Consider the following 21910-nt stretch of genomic DNA (forward strand, 5'->3'; position numbering starts at 1 on the left):
CTGGGTGATAGGTCACAAGTCTAAAATATTGAAGTATTTTTTCCTTTCCACCAATGCTGATCCAAGTACAACTCAAATGTACAGCAATCAATAATCACTCCTTCATCCTTTGCCAGCTTTTGCAATAATGGCAAGTAGAGGGATGGTTCTTTTTAAATGGAAGCAGGCAGCCACTTTTAAAAGACAGTGCCAATTTGACTATTTATTTGATTACTTACTTTAACTTGTGGCTAATTTTAACCACAAGTTAAAATTTAAGCAATTTATAAAAATATCAGGATCCATTGCAGCTGTAGCTGTGATTAATGGGTTTCAGAATTAATTTTTATTTTCTCCTCATTGCCTTCAAAGCAAAGATTCCTTTTCAGACACTCAGCAAATCCTTAGAAGTTTAATTGTAAAGTGGCTAATAAGTTTCAGCAAAGCCAACTTTAAACTATTGCCAAAAGCTATCAGCATACTGAGAATTCCTTGCAGGGAATATATCAACATGTCAGCATCATACAAACTTAATCCATATTTCCTTCTCATCTTATCAACATTTCTGAAGGTCATTTAACTGTCTCCAAGAATCATGTTTGTATTTCTTCAGTAATAAATCAGCGAACACTTGCCTTAATTGATCTAAACTTTTATCTATTCAGCCTTATAACACAGGAATAATTGCTTTAGCAATTTCAGAATAGCCCTGGATATTGGATCCCTTCACAGAAGAGACTGAATAAAATGAAATCCAGTGTGGATCACTAAGTGACAATGTCTGCCCATAATGATTTTTGATAGAATTAATACCAGACCTACAGTATTTGCAATGATAAAGTGTTAATGGAATTATCACATCTAATGGCATCATTTTCCATTTTGCAGTCTATTAAATTCTGTGAAGGAGATACTGGAACGTGTTCTATCACTAACATTTTAGCAACACTTCTTCATCACGCTTTGGACCATATTTTATTTGCGTTGTTTTCTCCAAATTTGTAGATCTTTGCCTTCAAACTCTATCTTATCACATCTGCAAGTATCTGCAAAATTTATTCATATATGGGAGTTTGGATGACTTGACCTTGCAAATGTGGATACGAAAACAGCCCCATACAGAGGGAACAGTTTGTTCCTGAACTGGATGGGGACTAATATCCTAGTGGGAAGGTTTGCTAGTGCTACTGAGTAGGGGGAGGCGGGGGGACAGGAAAGGTCACTTAAGCTAGTGTTGCAGGGGGGTGGGAACCAGAGCACCAGAACAAATAGTGGAGAGCTTGTGGAGAAAAATGTAATTAAGCCTATGTACAAAGTCAGGATCGAAAGGTGGTGCATGTTGGGACTAATGTCCTGAGCTGCATATATTTCAATGCAGTGACTATTGTAGGAAAGGTGGATGACCTTAATGCATGGATTAGGACGTGGAATTATGACATTGTAGCCGTTAGTGAGACTTTGTTACAGGAGGGACAGGACTGGCAATTGAAGGCCCAGGGTTCTGGTGGTTTAGATGTGACAGAGCAAGAGGGGTGACATTGCGAGCCAGAGAAAACGTTACAGCAGATCTCAGTCAGAACAGACTGGATAGATCGCCCAGTGAGGCTTTATGGGTAGAACTGAGGAAATGAAAGTATGTGCACTTTAATGGGATTATATATTATAGACTATCCAACAACCTGTGGGATTTAAAGGAGCAAATCTGTAGAGAGATTGCAGATTGTTGTAAGAAACATAAGGTTTTGACAGTAGATGATTTTAACTCTCCACATATTGACCAGGACTCCCATATTATGAAAGGGTTAAATGGGAGAGAATTTGTAAAACTTGTTTAAGAAAGTTTTCTTAATCGGTACATAAATTGCCAAGCAGGGAGAGTGCAAGGCTATATCTTTATTAAGGAATGAAACAGGGCAGGTGACAAGAGTTCGAGTAGGGGAACACTTTGCATCCAGTGATCATAAAGCCATTAATTTCAAGGTAATTATGGAAAAGGAGAGGTCTGGACCTTGGGTTGAGATTCTAAATTGGAGAAGGATCTGGCAAGTGTGACTTGGGACAGTTTGTTTTCTGGCCAAGGTGTTCTTGCTAAGTGGGAGGCCTTCAAAGGTGAAATTTTGGGAATACAGAGTTTTATGTTCCTGTCAGAATAAAAGGCAAGGATAACAGGTTTAGGGATTCTTGGTTTTTGAGAGATAGTGCGGTCCTGGTTAAGAAAAAGAAGGAGGTGCAGAGCAGGCAGGAACAAATGAGGTTCTTGAGGAGGATAAGAAATGCAAGTGAAAGAAATCAGGAGAGTTAAAATAGGACATAAGATTGATCTAGCAGGTAAAGAGAAGGAGAATCCTGGGGGATTCTACAGATATATTATGAGCAAAAGGACAGCAAAGGACAAAATTGGTCATTTTGAAGGTCAGAGTGGTAATCTATGCGTGGTGCCAAAAGGGTGGGAGGAACATTATGGAAGGTATTCTAAAAGACAGATATATAAATATTTCGATATTCAGAGACTGATTAGGGATAGTCAGTATGGCTTTGTGCATGGTAGGTTGTGTTTAACCAAACTTATAGAAACTTTTGAGTAAGTTATCAGGAAATCTGATGAAAGCAAGGCAGTGGATATGGTATACATGAACTTTAGCAAGGCCTTTGACAAGGTCCAACATGGCAGGTCGGTAAAGAAGGTTCATTCATTAGGCATTCATGATGAGGTAGTAAATTGAATTAGACTTTGGCTTCATGCGAGAAGCCACAGAGCGATAGCAGTTGGTTGTCTCTCTGACTGGAGGATTGTGATTAGTGGTGTGCCACAGAGACTGGTGCATGGTCCATTTCTGATTGTCATCTATATCAGTAATACTGACGATGATGTGGTAAATTGCATCACCAAATTTGTGGATGACGCCAGAACTGGGGGATCTGGACTGTCTGGAAAAATGGGCTAAAAAAAAAAAGACAAATGGAGCTTAATGCAAACAAGTGTTAGGGATTTCACTTATTGAGGATCGACCAATGTAGATCTTACATGGTGAACGGTAAGGCACTGAGGAGTGTGGTAGAACAGAGGGATCTGGGAATAAAAATCCATAATTCCTTGACAGTGGTATCACTGCTAGATAGGGTTGTAAGGAAAGTTTTTCGTACATTAGCCTTCATAAATCAATGTGTTGAGTACAGGAGTTGAGATGTTATGTTAAAATTGTATAAGATGTTGCTGAAGTCTATAAGATGTTGTTCAGTAATGGTTGCAGGTTTGGTCACCTACCCTCAGGAAAGATCTAAATAGGATTGAAAGAATACTTAGAAAATTTACAAGGATGTTGCTGAGATTTGAGGACCTGAGTTATAGGGAAAGGTTGAGTAGGTTAAGGCTTTATTCCCTGGAACAGAGAAGATTGAGTGGAGATTTGATAGAGCTATGTAAAGTTATGAGAGGTATAGCTAGGGTAAATGCAAGCAGGCATTTTCCACTGTAGTGGGGTGAGACTATAACTAGAGTTCATGAGTTAAGTGTGAAAAGTGAAATGTTTAAGGGGAACATGGGGGAAATCTTCTTCACTCAGAGGGTGGTGAGAGTGTGGAATGAGATGGCAGTGCAAGTGGTGTATGGAAGCTCGATTTCGATGTTTAAGAAAAATTTGGATCAATATATGGATGGAAAGGGTACAGAGGGCTATGACCTGAGTGCATGTCGAAAAGACTAGGCAGATTAATGTTTCGGCACAGATCAGATGGGCTGAAAGTTCCGTTTCTATGCTGTCAGATTCTATGACATGACTTTTTCTTGTCATCCTGCATGAAGTTAGGCAAGCTGAGTCCCAGAAAATCATAACAACTTTTATTTTCTGAATCCTTGGGTTTTCCCAGGTCGCTGCTACAGTTCTATGCCAAACTTCACAGGTTTCTGTTCATTACTTCAAACATTCTGCTCTCTTTAAGGATTTTTATTTTCAACTGGCAGAGTAGGTGCATTCATTTGCTAATACAGCTGGTTCTCAATTTAAAAGATAGCAATGCCCACAGGTTACCCACTGATAATACCGAGCTCATCCTGAGTAGGAAAGATTTCCACTTCCATGTCCACCTTGTAGTAGACCAAAAGAAGAGCTAATAACAGTCCATACCATCTTCACAGGGAACACACATAACTCTTCTTTCCACAGTAGGCTAACCTGCCACCCTTATTTGGGAAAGGAAACCAAATGTGAGTGTGATTATTCCATAGTGTACAAGAATGATGGCTGGTGGTGTAGTGGCATTAGCACTGGACTTTGAGGCGAGTGGTCGTGGGTTCAAATCCGGCTGGCTCCTTGCGCGCTTTCCATCTGTGCTGGGTTGAGCAACTCAGCCTCATAAAAAAAAGACAAATGCTAGAGAAATGGCAAGGTTGCTGCCCAATGTGCCATAAGGCGTGGAGAGTAACAGCATAGTGTATGAGGTGGCTGTCATGATGAGTGGGTGAATAGTTTATGAGGCGGTTCTGCTACATCTGATGCTTATTCATTGCTACCATGTGTATGACCTCAGGGTTCTCCATATTATCCCAGATGCTTCTATTCCGTTTTGCTTACTCATGATTCCCAGGAGGTGGTGGGGTTGTTATATTTCTCTAGGAAAACCTTGAGAACATGAAAGAATCTATTTCTCGGTTTGCCTAAATGAAAAGTGTCTCTTTCAGGAATCTGGTGGTGGGCATGCATATAGTATGATCTGCTCAACATAGTTCAATGAGTGCAACTTGAGCCTCAGTCCTGAGAAAGGATATCACTTCACTTATCCTTCCAGTCAATTTGGAGGATTTTGTGAAATTGGCGTTGGTGGTTCCTTTCCAATGCCTTGATGTGCCTGCTTTAGGCAGTCCAAACCACAGAAGGATTTTTGAAGGGGAGGATCACTGCCATCTTGCATACATACCAGGTTTGAGGTCCTGATCTTTTAATATCCAAGGCTCTACTGACTCCTTAAAAGGCATTAGAGGATTTCATCATTGATATTTACCTTTGTCAAAAGATAGTTACCTGGATCTAGGAGGTAGTCTACATTTTCTCAGGCCTCACCATGAGCCTTATTTCTCATGGCCACCAGTCTCAGTTACCTCTCCTCAAGAAATGCAGCCCACTGCTCTAGATTCTTACTGATCGTGGTGCCTGTGTAGGATCTGGTGCTGCATGGAGTCAGATGCGGCCTGTGGTTACACAGGTGGTCTCCATGAAGCCAGGAGGATCAAGTTGGCTTGAGCCACAGTGTCTAAACCACTTGACTCCTCATGTTGATGCTTCACCTGTTCGTCCATCACCTCCTCTTCCTCCTCATGTAGCTTTGAGAGAGCTGCATACCTCCTGATCCATATTTGTCCCTGCAAAGACAGTGAGAAAACGAGGTATGCTTTTCTGTGAATGTTATTGCATAGATAGAGCAGACAATGGTCAGTAGGGAAAGGGTGGCTGAATCTCACTGAGAAATATGCATGGTTCTCTAAGGATGTTGTCAGTAACTCCGGAAATTTATGGCTGTCCACACTGTGCCCCATCGAAGAACCATATTTTCTTCCAAAGGAGGTAGACTTGTGACATGGTTGGCCCATCAGCCTGCAGTTCCTAGTGACTTCAGCTTGCAAAAGAAGAGACTATGTGTGTGGGTGTGTACTTGTTACTGTAGCTGCTCACATGAGTGATGAGCTTTATTATCCACATGGTGATATATTAATGCTAATACATGCAGAAAGTTAAGTCTATTTCCCAAAGAAAAGAGTTATTTGAGCACGAGCTTTACCCTTTATGAGCTAGGTTAGGTCGTGTAATCCCTGCCACATCAATCCGCAAAACTGGAGAATGTGCTCCCAGCTCTCTTGCCATTGTGTTGCCGGTGACCCCATCAGACTGCCGTCTCACTTTCCAAAAGCAAAAACTTTATTCTATTGTTTCCACCGGGATTTCCACATCCCTCAGCTCTTGGCGGAGTCACTGCAGTTTAGTTATCCATTCTGCATTGCATTGTTAAACACATTCCAGCTGGAATTTGACTGCTGGACGAACAGTCAGCAAGTGTTTAACCATGGAATGGTGGCACTGTTTCATGGTGCAATTTGTGAAATTAAACAGCCTTCAGTATTTCAGGCTAATGCTCTGATTTTTATCTGAATATCACAAAAACTTTACTTCTATAATTAATGCAGTAAATTAACTATTGTATTTTAACTATGATTTTTCATCTGTACACAATGTTTAGGCTTGTGAATTTTATGACATTATTATGGTGGAGACAGAGGCTGTGGCACTTTTGGTGCAATAACCCAAAGATCTTTATCTGTAATTTCAATTATTCAATTATTTTTGTTTATTCTTTTAAGCCTCTGCTGTGGGCAGCTTGGAATGAGAAAAATGTTAAATGCTTAATTTTTCTCTCCATTACATTGTCAGTTTTATATAGTATTATGCAATATTGTTCCATATAACACAGGAAGAAATAGTACATCATGGTGTAACGGAGCCAAGTCCAATTAAACTGGTGAACTGTTGCTCCCGGTGCTGAATGCCTAAATTTACTTTGGGTACTATTCAATAAAAACAAAATACTCTGCCTAGGAAAACTGTCAATATGTCCTGTAAGCTTCGGTTATGCACTGTCCCACCTCATGAAGGTACAGAAGACTGGATGACTGTTTGTAACTGGATCTCAGTATGAATATAATAATAGTGCATATTGACGAATGGCTTCCTTTCTCAATTGTCATCTCAGTTTTCTCTGATCTGTATGTTCAGAATGTTCAGGAAGTTCCAAATCTAAAACCGGCATTAAACTGTCAATGTTGCCATGGAGATTTGAGTCCTGCTAAGAATAAATTAGAAACAGTATGGGCCAAATTTTCAAGCCTGTACCATTAGTCAGAATTGTTCATGTATGTTTATCTTTGGTAATATTTTACACACAGGATTGTGAGAACAAAAGTTATTAACAGCATTGCAAATGACAGACATCTTGATGGCTGAGAATCATGTTTCTCCTCAATCAATGAGATTTAAGGATGAAAAAATAAATACAGTAAGGACTGGGGAAAATGATAAATTAAAACAATGAGTTCTATGGCAGAAATTTTGCAGTCAGTGGCAAGTTGCCAGACTGACTCCAAACTTATTTGCATCCTGCAGCAGAAACTTGCTGGGAAGTAGTGGCAAGGCCCTCTTAAGCAACAGGGGTTATTGCCTGTAAGACCAATTATGCGTGTGGTGTGGGGTGGGGTTGGGTGTATTTCACATTTAAACCCCAGCATGTGGGAAAAAACTGTCAGGTAACTAACAACCTCTGGCTTTTCCAGCAGTCAATAACTTGCAATATTTCTCAATGCTTCTGTGGCATAGCAAAACTTTTTATACTAATCAATGTTTTAAAGAAAATGAACAATTATTTAAAAATTTAAGAGAAAAAACAAATTCTTAAAACAAAGCAGATAAAGTCAAATGTTTAAGTCTAAAATCCAGCATACCTTGTTAAAAGAATATTTGTATGCTATACATCTTCCTTCTGAGGAAGTTAATAGATAACTAATGCCCAAATGCACGAACGACAGAAAAATCACATGGCATGCCTTTTTTGAAATGCTAAAGCATGGGTTCCCAACCTTTTTTTATGCCACAAGCCCCTACCATTAACAAACAGGTCTGTGGACCCCAGGCTGGGGGCCTCTGTGCAACACAGTAACTTCCAACTGGCATATCTGTTACTCACAAGATTAATATGTGTCATTTGACCCCACATATTTCAGCAAAATCTTTCTCTTTGTTGCTTAAAAAGGAATGTGTTTTCCACCTTGATTGATGTATTTAATATTACCCATTCTTCATGGATCTTGTTGTAATACAAACTAATCAGTTTTGCCTTTCTAAATTAGGAGAACAAATGGTTCAAGGAGCTTCATGTCACAACACACAATTGCTCTTGAATCTAATCTACTCTGCTGGAGAAATCATTCTGTCCAAGAGTTGGAAATGCCTCGTTTGGGCAAACACAACCATTCTTGTTAGGTGTAAACCTACAACCTAAAGCCAACTCATTCTGGCAAAATGTTAAACTGATTGCAAGCTGGAAAGTTAGCAATGGATGAAGTCACAATTTTCCAGTTTAAACATGTGTTGTATTGCCACTAAAGTGCCCTTTCCACAACATCCCTGTTAACTCCACAAGCAATTCATGCAACTCAAATATTGATATGGTATTACAGAATAGCTCCTAACAATGAATATTGGATTTTCAACTTTTGACAGGTTCAAGAAGTCTTTTGCAAATTGTTGTAAATGTTTTGCATTTATTAGAGCCCATTGACAGCTTTGACAAGCAAAGGATTCTTTTCCTGATTTAATGTCTGTTGGTGATGTGCTGAAATTGCTCTATGATTTCATGGCATTACTATGTTAATTCATACCTTTAGAACAGTTCTGGATAGATGGTTAGTGACAAATTAACCGGAGAGTAGAAGAATGTACTAAAGCATATATATAAGACCTTGCCCACGCCCAGGATTACGGCTGCACAGGTGGAAGGTCAACTGAGGAAGATCTGTACCAGCAAGGCGGCTGGACCGGATGGAGTTTCCCCACGATTACTGAGGGCCTGTGCTACTGAGCTGGGAGAACCACTACAGCGCATCTTCAACATGAGCCTGGAGCAGAGAAGAGTACCCAGACAGTGGAAGACATCCTGTATTGTCCCGGTACCGAAGAAACCACAACCAAAGGAGTTGAATGACTTCAGACCTGTTGCCTTGACGTCGCACGTGATGAAGACCATGGAGCGGCTGATAATACAGAATCTGAGGCCACAAACCAGGCACGCCCAGGATCCTCTTCAGTTTGCATATAAGGAGAAGGTGGGAGTGGAGGATGCTATCACGTATTTGCTGCACAAATCACTCTCTCACCTAGAGGGGGTCAGTTGTGCTGTGAGGATTACATTCCTTGACTTCTCTAGTGCCTTTAACACCATCCAGCCCAAGATCTTAAGGCACAAACTAACGGAGATGGGAGTAGACTCTCACATGGTGGATTGGATAGTGGACTACTTGACAGATAGACCTCAGTATGTGCGGTTGGGAGACTGTAGGTCTGACACGGTGGTCAGCAGCACAGGGGCGCCGCAGGGAACCGTACTCTCTCCGGTCCTGTTCACCCTGTACACATCAGACTTCCAATATAACTCAGAGTCCTGCCATGTGCAGAAGTTCGCTGATGACACGGCCATAGTGGGGTGTGTCAGGAATGGACAGGAGGAGGAGTATAGGAAACTGATACAGGACTTTGTGATATGGTGCAACTCAAACTACCTGTGTCTCAATATCACCAAGACCAAGGAGATGGTGGTGGACTTTAGGAGATCTAGGCCCCATATGGAGCCAGTGATCATTAATGGAGAACGTGTGGAGCAGGTTAAGACCTACAAGTATCTGGGAGTACAGTTAGACGAGAAGCTTGACTGGACTGCCAACACAGATGCCTTGTGCAGGAAGGCACAGAGTCGAATGTACTTCCTAAGAAGGTTGGCGTCATTCAATGTCTGTAGTGAGATGCTGAAGATGTTCTATAGGTCAGTTGTGGAGAGCGCCCTCTTCTTTGTGGTGGCGTGTTGGGGAGGAAGCATTAAGAAGAGGGACGCCTCATGTCTTAATAAGCTGGTAAGGAAGGCGGGCTCTGTCGTGGGCAAAGTACTGGAGAGTTTAACATCGGTAGCTGAGCGAAGGGCGCTGAGTAGGCTACGGTCAATTATGGATAACTCTGAACATCCTCTACATAGCACCATCCAGAGACAGAGAAGCAGTTTCAGTGACAGGTTACTATCGATGCAATGCTCCTCAGACAGGATGAAGAGGTCAATACTCCCCAATGCCATTAGGCTTTACAATTCTACCGCCAGGAGTAAGATATGTTAAAGTGCCGGGGTTGATTGTATTTAATGTATTTAAGTAAACTACTTAAGAACTTTTTAAAAGCTATTATTAATGCTTTTTGAGAGAGTGATTTAGATGCATATCATATTTTTTTACTGAGTTAAGTATTGTATGTAATTAGTTTTGCTACAACAAGTGTATGGGACATTGGAAAAAAAGTTGAATTTCCCCATGGGGATGAATAAAGTATCTATCTATCTATCTATCTATCTATCTATCATATCTTATGGTGTTAAACTTCCCTTAAAAATTTCCTTGGGGTGACACAGTAGCATGGTGGTTAGCACAATGCTTTACAGTAAAGGCTACTTGGGTTCAATTCCCACCCCTGCCTGTAAGGAGGTTGTGTCTTCTCCCCGTGACCTTGTAGGTTTCCTCTTGGTGCTCCAGTCTCCTCCCACTGTCTAAAGACATACTGACTGGTAGGTTAATTGGTCTTTATAAATTGTTCCTCGATTAGGCTAAGGTTAAGTTGAGGGTTGCTGGGCAAGGAGGCTCAAAGGGTCTATTCCACACTAAATCTCAATAAAACAAAATAAATAGTACTGTAAATATAGGATTAGTGGGCCATTTCCCAGAAGCTTGCCTGCCTTCTATTAAGAGAGATAGTAACTTAATTGTTATCATTCTGGACTAATACATTAGAGGTTATTATGGTAAATTTTAATACAAACTTCTCAGTTTATGAGAAATCAACCAGAAGGTAAAAAAAAGTGAAATATCAGCGACCCTTGAATAATGTATATGTTAAAATGGCCAGCATAAGTACAATGACTTTTAGGAGCTGATTTAAGTAAATTTAATTAGATTCTACATACAGTGCACCAGTAGCTTGGAGGGTTTTGTTTGCACCAAATTTGAATACTAATTTTATGGGCTATGGAAAACAGCAGACTGCAGTAAAACTGGATTTTACCACAGTTGCAACATTACTGACCAAGCTTTTCTCTTCCTAAAGAAAAATACAATTATATAACATATTTGTCAGAGTTAATAATACGTGGATTACAGTGTTGATGACAAAAAAGATCATTCAAGTTGCAAATTTAATTTTCTACTTTGCACCAGACCCAATTGGTATTTGTTTATTATTGTCACATGGACTGAGGTACAATGAATAGCTTTTGCTCTAAGTACCATCCAGACAGATCATTCTATACATAATTACATCAAAGCAGTCAATCAAAGCTGAATGCAGAACATCATAAAAGAGAAAGAATGATTAGCTATATTTGTCACATGTACATCGAAACATACTGTAGTGTTCTCGTGCAGTGTATTGAAACTCTGACTAAACACCAAGTTAAACTGGAGCCAATGAAGACAGAGTTGCAGTAAGATTAGCTGTTTACTGTTCACTCTTCCACATTAACGTATGGTGAAAACTGTTGATAAAATAATACAAAATATATACACTATCTGTTTCATTCTTGAGACCACACACGCTCTTTTCTTTTAGCGAGTGTCTTCAGCCGCCCAGGGGAGGGAGGGGTCACGTCAAACCACCGCCAGGCTCAAGCCGCCCCCTTGTTTGAAATTGAAAAGCCGCCCTGTGCGCCACTCCAACCGCCACTTCCTTTAACAGAATCCGCATCAATATTTTTACTTCAAATACTGTCATATGAACTTACAGCGTTGCTTCTATAATGTCTTTTGTGGGTAGACACAGAGCTCTTCACGATCATGCTGCACGCACGGCCCCCACCTTTCCACCTTCTCCAAACCGGAACTTACCCACAAGTCACGGCGAAACCGGGGGTGACGTCATCACATGCCGTGATACATCACAGACAATGAACTTTAACTTTAACTAGAAATAGTTGCAAACAAATTATTTAAAGTGGAAATGTAATAAAGTTAAATAAATGCCTTAAGGGCAACACACATACATTGCATTGCATCATTTGTTTCAACGACCAACACAGTCGGGCATGTGCTGCGATGTGCAAGTGCCCCCATGTTTTTGGTGCCAGCTGAGCATGCCCACAGCTTGTGGGAGGAAACTGGAGCAACTGGAGGAAACCCACACGGTCATGGAGAGAACGTACAAACTTCTTACAGAGAGCAGCAAGAATAGAACCCGAGTTGCTGGTGCTGGCATACTGCAATCACAGAGTAAGTGCAGTGCAGGTTGACAAATAAAATGCAAGGAACAAGAGGTCTGTTCGAGAGTCTGATAACAATAGGATAGAAGCTGTTTTTGAGTCTGATCAGCCATGATCTCAGACCTTAATATCTTCCACACAAACTGTAGTTGCAGATCCCCTCCCAGATCACATGTTACCTAAATCCTCTGTAGAAGTCTCCCTACTCTCCTAATTACCTCATCCTCCGTATGATCCTTTATGATCTGCCCAGGGTTGGAGTCAAAAGTGTATGATTTTTTACCACACAGCATGGTCCTCAGTATTTCATTCCATCCACTCCTAACCACAGGGATGATCTAGGTCGCAATTGGGCCTTTAGCCTTTGACTATCACAACACCACCACCTTACTATTCTAAACATATTTTCAATTAAGGATTTGTACAGTATAAAGCCCTCTGCCCTTCCTATCACTGCTTTATCTTTTGGGATCAAAAAATCATTGATGTTTCCTTATACCCAAGTAATAAAATTATTTTTCAATAATTATTCATAAGCACCTTTCAATTGTGTAATTATAGTCTCTACTGTTTATTGTGGACATGAAGGTCCAATTATCTATAAACAATAGATGGTTGATATCACACTATTCATGAACCATTCACTTCTTCTATCACTCAGTTTACCTAAAATATCGGTTCCAATCACAGACAGGAAAAATGCCTCCTGAATTCAATGTTCCAGGCTTCTGATCCTTTTTTGCTGAACTTCTCTCTGTTGTGTTGTACATATTAGTACATTTATTTTAAAAATCTGACAGGATGTGGATACTGCTGGTTGTTTAGTATGTTAGTTGGAATGCCAATCATGTCCAGACAGGGGAAGGCAGAAGGGAGTATGCTTCCATATTGGTGACCTCTACAGAAACGAATCTCCTGTGGCCATCTTCTCTTCAGATGACTCACTACATGGTACCAAGGGGGAATCTACGATGAGTAACTGTACAATAACAAAGTAGAAGTTAATCACAGAAGACATGCCTGTGCTCAAAGCTCTCAGTGCCCTTAATATGTTGGAAACAGAAATGCTTTTGCTGACAGTAATAGTTGTGGCAAAGGATTTGTGGTATTTTGCATTCCTGAGTAATAAAAATGGTGATGGTAGTAACATTTCTGTCATTCAAGAGAAGAATATCATCCACGCTATTTAGATAACTAACAAAATAAAATAAAGTAATAACTCTCACCACTAGGTTTAATTCCTCTTTTAACAACTAGCAAAGAGAGAAACAGTCGAAGAATTCAGTCCCAGCTGTCTGGACTGAATTCAAATCCACAGGTGAAATGGAACAATTCCCAGCCTACCGCAGCACTCAGACCTCCTTTACTAAATAAAGGCCTAAGTACAAGCACAAACATAAGGCAAACCACATTTGTTTTGCTAGTGGAAATGCAGAATTCCTGTGAACACACACAGTACACTATCTGCAGTCAACCAGTGAAGAGCTCTGTTAACTCACCAGGCTTCTAACCAGCATTAATAGTTTCAGTGGGCGAGAGCAGGATTATTTCTAAAACCTGATAAGTTGTCACATCATGCTAAACAAATGGTCCACCCTGGGCCAGATTTGGATCTGTAAGCTTCAGTCTGATGTTCTCCGAGCAAACTGGGACCACATTTGAAGCTCTGAATCTGTGCCTCTATACCCCGCAATCCAATATTAACTTCCTGCTTATAATTGATTTGTCTGTTTGTTTGTTTATTTATTTATTTAAAGATGCTGCACAGATCAGGCCCTTCCAGCCCAATGAGCCGCAAGGCCCAGCAACCCATGCCTAATCACAGGACAACTTACAATGACCAATCAACCTAAACATCAGTACTTCTTTAGACTGTGGGAGGAAATCCATGCAGTTCACAGGTAGAACATACAAACTACTTACAGATGTTGTCAGAAATTAACTCCAAACTCCAGAATGCCCCAGGCTGTAGTAACATCTATGCTACCAATTGCTATGCTACCATGCGCCCTGAAATTAATTTTAGCAATTCGAGATAATCATGCTTAGTGTTTCATTCATGTAGGATTATGAATTGCCAATATTTTAGGTCCTTTCCATCAACTGTTTATATCAGTACAGCTATTTTTTTTAGCAGATTATTTTCATTTTGCACACATTCCTTAAGTTGGCAGTTTGGAACACTTCAATCATTAGAGCCTTCAACATGATTTTCATCTCCAGACATTGGTGAGAAAAATGACTCGTCAGCCTGTTGCAACTAGTGATGGAGGTCACTAAATAATATGCAGTATGCAGCCTGTGGGATACAATCCTCAGTTTAATCTGATGTTCTAGCTTACTCCCAGCAGAAGCTGGATAGGAAAGACCTGATAAGCCCAATATGGCCTACAGTGATATTATTCATATGCAATAAAGAACACTGAAACTAGTTTGCCATGTATACATGTTCTCTTTTTTTTGTCTTAGCATGCTTCCGTTCTGTGCATCTGGGATTTATTTTAAAATATTTAAAAACTGCAGGTGTCCTCAACAGTAATACATCCATGTTAGAGAAAATAAAATCTTTACAGTCCATTTATTCTGGAAAGCCACTTTTCCAAGCATGAGTAAAGTTCCTGTCAGCAACAACAGCTGCAAATCTTGAGGATATTCCACTGGCATTAGATTTGAACAGTTCGCAAGGTTGTCCTCCACTTGCAACAACTTCATTTTATTTTCTTTCCTTCAGTTTTCCTTCATCTCTTTTTCTAATATCTAACATGCGTAAATTTCTAAAATTCAAGCTCTGGCCATTCGAATGCTTCTCACTGTCCTCCCAGTTCCCCTAACCGGAAGGTACACACTCCTGCCAAGACATAGTTCAAGTGGTATCAGCATTTTTCAATAGAGGCCTACACTGGGTAATGAGCAGGTTCCATTTTTAAGATGTCAATAAGTAGATTTTGTTTACGGCAGAAGAAACGCAAAACAAACACTCGATATGTAACTATACCTCCACAGAATGGCAGTGACTGGCATCAAACACAGATAATAATGATAAAGAAAGAACAATTGCTGAAAGTGGTGAGAGAAAGAAAGAAAGACGAAACAAGTTCTGCCATTCGTAGGAACATCTGTACTTACATACAATATATCAGACTTTTGAACTTAATAATATTACGGGAACTTGTTCACATGAAGGGGATATCCATAAATCAGATGTTCTTAAATTAGGGTGGCATGTATCTCAAGCTTCTTCAAGTGCTATCAAGTCAGTAAATGCCTCCATGCTTGTGACCATGTGGTTAAGTCTTCTTCTCAGAAGTTCTCCAAATAAGTTTTTCCAATATTGCCACTAAGAGTGCTCAGAAGTAGGAACTCTGGTTGAAGCTGTATATAATGCAGATCTAAACTGCATGGATATTCAAAATTGAACAAGCACAAAAGTATGCAATCACATGTTTGCTTAAAACAAAATTATTTTGAAATTATTTAACATATTAATTAAGATAATGATAGTCAATTGAATAATTTTTCATAAATTTTCATCTTCCACTGAAGAAGCTTCAAGAGTGTGTTGTCTAAAATATTTCAACTATGCTCAATAATTGTGCTTTAAGACTTTGTTAAGATATGCATCTCTTCCTACAGCAGCATAATATTTTAGTTTTCTACATCTGCATCTCTTTACATAATACCCACAAACTCTGACTGACTCTTCTGTAATATGACATTTTTGTGCTGTGGAAAGATTGTATTTCACTTTGGCTTCTAACATTTTTCAATTTAGAACTTACATAACATGTCAAACCACCAGATAAAGTCCACTGAGCACAAATCCAAAAGTTGCAAATACTGTATCCATGTTTTGTAGAATACAAATGAGATGGCTTTTTAGAGCAGCTTGTCATTGCGCCCAGTAAAGAACAGGCAGTGCAATGAATCACATTTGTATAGGGAGCATAAAGTAAAGAGACCCTTAAGAGGCACTGATCGTAATATGATAGAGTTCACCCTGCAGTTTGAAAGGGAGACACTAAAATCAGTATTACAGTGATACAACTTCAGAGGCATGTGAGAGGACCAAAGCTGTTCGGAAGGTGATACTAGCAGGGATGAAGGAAGAACGTCATTGGATGGATTTTCTGGGAGGAATTCAAAAGGCACAGAATAGATACATCCCAAAGAAGAAGTATTCTAAAGGAAGGATGGCTCAACCATGGCTAACAAGGGAAGACAAAGACAATATAAAAGCAAAGAGAGGACAGACTGTACATTGTAACAAAAGTTAGTGGAAATTAGAGGATTGGGAAGCTTTTAAAAACAACAGAAGGCATTTAAAAAAGCAATAAGAGAAAAGATAAACATAATGGTAAGCTAATCAATAATACAGAAGAGGATACAAAAAGTTTTTTTTTCAGATACCTACATATAAAGAGTAAAAGGGGGGCAAGAATGGATATTGGACCACTGGAAAATGATGGTGGAGAGTTAGTAAGGGGAATCAAAGAAATGGCAGACAAACTCAATAATTACTTTGCACCAGTCTTCACTGTGGAAGACACCAGCAGTATGCCAGAAATTCAAGAGTGTCAGGGGGCAGTTGCTATTACTAAGGAGAAGGTGCTTGAGAAGCTGAAACATCTGAATGTAGATAAGTCACCTAGACCAGATGGACTATACCCCAAGGTTTCTGAAAGAGGTAGCTGATGAGATTTTGGAGGCATCAGTAGTGATCTGAGTCACCAGAGTCAGGAATGGTTCCGGAATACTGGAAAAATAACAAATGTTATTTCACTCGTTAAGAAGGGAGGGGGGTGAAGGACAGGAAATTATAAGTTGGTTAGCCTGACTTCAGTGGTTGGTGAGATGTTGGAGTCCATTATTGAGGATGAAATACTTAAACACATGATAAAATAGGCTGAAGTCAGCATTGTTTCCTTAAGAGGAAATCTTGCCTGACAAATTTGTTGGCGTTCTTTGGAATTCTTCAGCAGGATAAACAAAGGAAAGCCAGTGGATGTTATTTCAGTGGATAGATTTTCAGAAAGTCTTTGACAAGGTGCCACATATGAGGTTGCTAAAAATTATAAGAGCCCAGGGTAATAAAGAAAAGATACTAGCATGGATAGAAGATTTGCTGACTGTCAGGAAGGTAAGAGTGGGAATAAAGGGTGCCTTTTCTGGTGGTTTTGATGACTAGTGGTGTTCTGTAGGGTCTGTGATGGGACTGCTTCTTTTCAAGTTATTTGTCAATGATTTGAATGATGGAATTGATAACTTTGTGACCAAGTTTGCAGGCAATACAAAGGTAGGTGAAGGGGCAGGTAGGGTTGAAGATGCAGGGAGTCTGTAGAAGGATTAAGAGGATGGGCAAAGAATTGGCAGATGGAATATAGTGTAGGGACGTGTATAGTCGTGCACTTTAATGGAAGTAATAAAGGTGCGCTCTTTTCTAGATGGGGAGAAAATACAGAAATCAGAGGTAAAAACAAACTTGGGAGACTTTGTACAGGATTCCCAAAAGGTTAACTTGCAGAGTTAGTTAGTGGTAACAAAGGCAAATGAAATGTTAGCATTTATTTCAAGAGGACTAGAATATAAAAGCAAGGATGTAAAGCAGAGGATTGAAAAAGCATTTGTCAGACCACATTTGGAGTATTGTTAGTACTTTTAGGCTCCTGACCTAAGAAGGGATGTGCTGACATTGGAAAGGGCTCAGAGGAGGTTCACAAGAATAATCCCAGGAATGAAAGGGTTAATATTTGAGGATGTTTGATGTACTTGCTGGAATGATGGAGGATCTTATTGAGATCTATTGAATATTGAAAAGGCGATAGAATTGATGTGGAGAGGGTGTTTTCGATAATAGGATTGTCTAGGACCAGAGGGCACAGCCTCAGAACAGAAGGATCTGCCTTTAGAACAGAGATGGGGAGCAATTTCATTAGCCTGAGGGTAGAGTGGCTGTGGAAACCAAGTCATTGGGTATACTTAAAGTTGAGGTTGATAGGTTCTTGATTAGTCAGGGCGTCAAAGGTTACCGAGAAAAGACGGGAGAATGGAATTGAGAGGGATAATTAATCAGCCATGATGGAATGGCAGAACAGTCTCAATGGTCCAAATGGTTTATTTCTGCTCCTATGTCTTATGGCCTTATAATTTTATGGTCAGATACACCCAAATCAATCCAAGAATCAGTTTTTGAATAGTTTCCAAGAAACAATTCACAAAATATTTTTCTATGTTACTCTGGGGTTTGTCGGTTTCACTTAAGTACATGCCTCACCCAGCCATTGTCCCAATACAGGAAGAAAACTTAATTCTATGAACTCACTTCCTTTTCACTAAATAATGCTTGATTCAAGTAAAACATTTAAAAACTAAAGCTTGTCCCAGATAAAATACTATCTGTATTTTAAGTTAATTTCACCAAATTTGTGCAAGGAACACATTGCAGGGATCAAATTTGTCACCTTTTCATTTTTGTACAGTATTTTTAGTTGACTTTCTTAATTCTATATCACCCATTGTGTTAAGAGCGATTAGGTGCAACTCTCTAATGATTAGTTACTTGTCTCCAGATATCAACATTATGAAAATTTTTCCAGATCAGAATTAGAGTTGCCTGGGTTCAGGACATGTTTATATTCTCTTATTTTTGTATTTAATTCCTGCTCCTTTACTTAACAAATCATATCCAGTGCATCAACAGAAGGTACAGTGTGATGAATAGAATGCATTTTACAGGGAAAAAATGCCTAAGAATTAAGAAGAGTTGCTAGTTGAAATGCATATTTTCTTGAAAAGGTCAAACGTTTCCTTTAATTGTATCCTTTAGTATGTTTGTACTTCTGGCTTCAAACTCCCATAAGCACCATGTATTCCATCCCTCTCATTGGTTCCAAGAAGAATCTATTTCTAATGTGTGTAATCTTAATAACTTTGGCACCATTAAGTTGGCTATGAGCAGCTGATCTATGCCTTCTAATGTGTTATTCAACATAGTTGTTGCTAATTGCGAAGTTAACGGAGGGGTGTGGGTGGCATATGGATCATGAAATGCAGCTGATTGCTTGCACCGTGGTACAGGTTTATATAAAAGGGTACAATTTCAGGGGAGTAGTTTCTGAAATAGGGTTTTTGAGTGTTGGATTCAGGGATTGAGCTTGTGCATCACAACAAAGTGGAGTGTGGCAGGGAATAATAGGTGACAATAGCTGTTGGGCGAAGTCCCCTGCAATGAGGCCACAGGCTGGTGCTGGGGAGCTGGAAAGACAGTAAGGCTAAAGAGTAATAGAAAACTTAGCGAAGACCAATCTGTGGAAAGATTCATAGGTAAAACTCCATGATGCATGCTTCCTTGTCAGAAAATGGAAAGCTCTATACAAAATTAATAACTTATGAGAGCTGCACTATAAACATGGGTTTCTGATTAAAGTCCTACACATTGCAGTATGTGGTAGTACTTCATAGCTAGTGTGTTTGTCAATTTGTCAATTTGTGATTTTCTCTGTATTCTCTCAAGCTTACCTTTCTCTTTGCTTCTATTGAAACAAATGAGATGTCTAGCCTTATGTCAGGACTGGGCAGGCACAGAGTTTGTAAGATGGAAACCTCGCATTATTCTGAGGAAATATCAGCTAAACTATGTACCACTGTTGGACCACATGATATACAGTGCATGTGGACAGATGTGGTGGTAAACGTTAAGCCAGCGCTCACCTCTTAAATCCAAGTCTTACTTCTGTGGGAATGGATGAACTACAGCTGAGCCCTTCCGACCTGTTGCCTCAAAATGACTTTCACATTGCAATGAGTAGAAATGGTCCACATCAAACTGCTCAGACTCAGAGCTATGTGGATAGTGAATTTTATTGTAACATTTTTGCAGTTTTTTTTCATTTCCAATCTTCCAAAACATATTATTATTTATGATTCAGGAATGTACGACTGATGTAGTACTCAAAGGTCCCTAACAGATGAAATTGAGCAAGTTACTTTTTGTAAAAGCTGATTAGTTCTGATAATTTTGAAAACCACTGCCTCAGTGGGGCCAGCGCTATTTAACCTTTAGAACTTGAAGAACTGTACCTTTAGGTTTTATTTCTGCTAAAGTTAGAATTAACTAACATAGTGTTAAAATATACATCCAGAAGTTCAAAATCACTTTTTTTAATGTTGCTCTGAAATTTTAGTCATGAAGTTGTACAGTGCACTATCGACATGCTGACCATCTTGTCAGCATCTACACTATTCCCATAAGTACTGAAATGTTGGGAAGATTTGGTCTCCATAAGCATATATCACCTTTGAATTTAAATAATTAAACCCATTAATGTGGATACTTTTGACTTAATATCTGATTTAAGAGTTATCCTGCCTGGTTAAAATGCCAAAATAATTAGAGCTTAGCTCCAGATATTAACTGCAATACAATTTCTAAGGACTAATTCCAGAGGCTGGAGCAGTCCACCAGCAATTATGTCAGGATCACATCTACCAGTATTCTCCTGAATGGCATTTAATCTCCCGGCTTCCTAGAACTTTACAGTAGCCAAATTTTGGCTGCTTGCCCATTCTCTATTTTCGTTCACAACCCATTTCTGACAGCCGTGCCTTTATTTGCTTGAGTCCCATTATCTGGAATTTCTTTTCCCTATTGCTTTCTTCTTTTTTAGGAATTTGCTTAAAAATCACGTTTATGAGCAAGCTTTGGCACATCTATCCTTATATCTCCTTTGGCACATTGTCAGTTGTTTAATTAATTATGCTGCTGAGCAGCATTTCATTGACTGAGGTGCTATATAACTACAAATTGTCACTATTGGAGTTACGAAAGATCATTTAATTTGCACGTGGCTGACTGGTATCAACATGACACAAGGTTTGTGGCTGCTGCTCAGTAGTTCTCCACAGCTGGAACCTCCAGCACCCAACCATTACTTAGCACCATTCCCTCGCTGGCTCTAATGTGAAGCGTGAATAATGGTTTCATTCAGATCAATTCCTACAGAATCAGGCTACGTCCACACTAGACCGGATAAATCCGTAACCAAAGCTTTTTCTCTTCGTTTTGACCCTCCACCCACACTGAAACGGCATTTTCCTCCCCTGAAAACGGAGCTTTTCTAGAACGCCCTCCAGAGTGTATAAATTTGAAAACGCCGGATTGGGCAGAGCAGTGTGGACGGGGTAACCGGAGAAATCTAAAAATGCTGTCGTGACGAGCCGGAACAGATGGCGGCATTGTTTTCGTGAACGCAACTTAACAATTTCAGAACAGACGGCAAAGAGACTGAAGCCAGCAGAGTTAGAAATGTACTCACCAAATACTTTGACCCATAACTTACTAAATAAATGAGTATGCTCACTTTGCTCTGTTTTCTGTCCTTGCTCATATGAAGGTGGTTTACCTATTTTTGCAAGTACTTTTCTGACAATAGATGCGTAACAGCCTAACGTAACATTGTACGGAAATACAAGATAATACTGATGCAGACATGTTTTATACATTAAACAAGGGACTTTATTAATGCAACAGAGTCAGTCAGTTTTTCAATGTTCGTTGTCAGCCGGGTCATACTGTCTGTGAACTCCCTGTCGGTTGCCTCCATACGCTCCAATATATGCTTTTTTTAGTTTTAAGTCCTCCTGCGTGAGAGCCAACAGCTGTCCGTCATTTGGCAATTAAGTTTTTTTAGTCTGTAACTGGACAAACACGCACCAAGTCTTTCACGGCGAGATTCGAGATACTTGTTTTCAGTAGATGTGTCCTGCGCATGCCCAGTAGGAGGAGATTCGCCGAAATACCCGTTTTAATGTGAACGGAGGTATTTTCAAAAACGCTTAGTGTGGACGCCTATCATTTTTACGCGAAACTGGCGCTTTCAAAATTATCCGGTCT

General features: G+C 39.7%; 1 protein-coding gene across 4 annotated transcripts in view; it reads left to right on the forward strand.

Annotated features, from left to right (window-relative positions):
• Positions 1-21910, forward strand: part of ppp2r3a (protein phosphatase 2, regulatory subunit B'', alpha) — a 346067-nt gene that overhangs the window by 158315 nt on the left and 165842 nt on the right. The window lies entirely within an intron of this gene.

This window comes from Hemitrygon akajei, chromosome 3 (assembly GCF_048418815.1).
Source record: "Hemitrygon akajei chromosome 3, sHemAka1.3, whole genome shotgun sequence".
Classification (NCBI taxonomy): domain Eukaryota; kingdom Metazoa; phylum Chordata; class Chondrichthyes; order Myliobatiformes; family Dasyatidae; genus Hemitrygon; species Hemitrygon akajei.